We start from the raw sequence: 2,397 nt of genomic DNA on the forward strand, positions 1-2,397 counted from the left end.
CATTTTTCTAACTTTGATTAGAGGGATTGTTAGAGAAGAAAGTTCAAGAAGAGAATGATGTGTCCCAATCTATGGAGAGAAGACAGTTCAAGGCTAATTCATACCTCATTTGTGAGTTTGTTCCCCAAAAAGAGAGAGGGAAAAAGAAATGCATTTACTTTTTGACTCTTGTTATACTATTAATTTGAAGGCAGCACTGTAAATGCTTCTAACTTCTCCGGTAGGTTTTTGGTGTCTCGTTCTAAGGAAGGACTGGAACAGAGGAAGTGATCAGACACACAGAGCGAAGTCTCACAGTCATCACAAAAGCCCAGGTGGGGCTGATTCTGCTGCCCTTTGACTCAATAAAGGCTGAATTATGAAAGACTTCAAATACAGTCTGGGATGGCCAGCAGTAAGCATTCATAGCTCCTTAGCCTTTATTGTTCATGAACAATTTAGGAGTCTGAAACCTTATTGCTAAATTTTGTGGTTTCTTCAGTGAGATAGGAAGAACAATTGAAATGGGAGGAAAAAAAGAAGAAGCCAAATGTGACCACTTGGAGAATCTGGATTGTATATAAGCATCTGTACGAATCTTGATCTGTCTGAATCAATGAGCCACTTGGTTTGGTATGAAGAGATCTGAGCAGCAGAGGTAGTGCGGGTGTCTCTTAGCCTGACCTCCCTTTTAGACAAGCCCATGCCTTTGAAAGCTACTAAATTTCCCACTTAAACTCTGGCGTCCCATGGGCCTTTTGAGAATCAGTTAGACCTCAGATTGTGTTGGCATTGGGTGAAGGTGAGGAAGCAGTGGAGTCGAAACAAAGCAGGTACCACCCGCTAATTCTCCATGCTGCATGACCCACAACACAGGAACATCTAGTGTAACTGCTGAAGAAGGAAAACAAGTATCTGAAGGTTTTAAACTTCAGCAACAGATTCTTCATGGTTAAATAAGAACGGACAGCTGTGAGGGATCAATACCACCCATGATAAGGGGGGTCTACTATCTGATGGGCTGTCAATGTCTAAGTCATAGCTCAAGTTTACAAGTCACGCTTCCTATTCTCTAGTTAAAGAAAACACCAAGCACGACAGAATTGGTAGATTGACCAGACCAAACTTGAGATTACAGGGAACATATAGCTTTATAATTCCGCTTTCCCTGAAAAGAAAAACTTGAGAGGACAAAGAAGGGGAACCACGCCACCCTCTAACTCGCAGCACACGCACTCTCATCACCACCCTGTATGAAACGGGAACACTTTCAGGCCCGAGTTATGATTTAAATGAAGCACACCGCACCAATATTGTGTGGTGCCATCTGTTATTTTATATTTCGTGAAATTTGGCCAGTTTTGAAATATAATTATATCTCCTCCATTATATATGCAACGCAGACATTTTCTGAAACATAAATACAGTATGTGGGAAATGTGACTGTATTTATAGCCATTGGCTGGTGGAAAGCAAAAGGGCAGCTGGCACCCGTTGACAGTCTGGAGAACACAGCCTGCCAAAGGAGCAGGGCCCCCGGGTCGGAAGCTTGCCTCTCCATACCACACCTCATTCCCTAAGGAGGCTCCGCTATTCACAATGGCTCATGCCTACTCATCTTCCAAGGAAGGTCACATCAGCTATATTTCAAATAGTCCAAGGCCAAGCATGTCTCCCTGCTTTGGGCTGTAGCTGCCAGACACAGACGTATTCAGTGATGCCCAGAATCAGGAAATGGGCATAGAAGGGGCACAGTCTTGAAGGCAGCTCCTTCACCCCAGATGCTCCTTTCAGCAGTGCGAAGGAGGAGAGAGAACGGGGTAGGAGGAAGGCAGAGTCCTCAGAGACAAAGGGCCAGGAGATCAGGTGGACCTGCAGTTGGAAGAGAACCCTGTCCAGAGTCAGCTAGCACCTCTTAGCCCTCAGCCCTCTGCTTGCTTCTGCAAAGGCAAGTCTAGAGCTTAGTGGCTCGTTTGGTTCTGGTGTCAGGGGTGCAAGAAAACGGTCAGGCTTAGTCAAGTCTCCAGTGGGTATGCTCTGGGATTTCTTTCATCTTCAGAGAAAAATAATGTTTTTTAGTTGAGTTGTTTTTTCTTCAAAATACTGCAAAGTGCTTTGCAATGACAGAGAGAGAAAAGCAAATGACAAGTACTTGAGTTTCCCTTTCTGTCTCTCCGAAACAAAGGCATTATTTTGTTATGAGAGCTATTAGATAACGCCAGGCATTTCTACCACAGTCTTCACACCCATCTTTGGGAGTTCATGCAAACCTTTCTCTTACAACACTAACTGCTATCACCCTGGACAATCCAGCCCAAGAAGAGTTTCATTGGCACTGCGTCTTTTTTTTTTTTATTTGAGTTAGTTGCTAACATTTAAAAATGAGAGATTTCACATAAAACCCACTTTCTCTTGAAA

The sequence above is a fragment of the Ceratotherium simum genome, chromosome 7, assembly GCF_057802395.1.
Source record: "Ceratotherium simum simum isolate JZ-2026a chromosome 7, ASM5780239v1, whole genome shotgun sequence".
In the NCBI taxonomy this organism is placed as follows: Eukaryota; Metazoa; Chordata; class Mammalia; order Perissodactyla; family Rhinocerotidae; genus Ceratotherium; species Ceratotherium simum.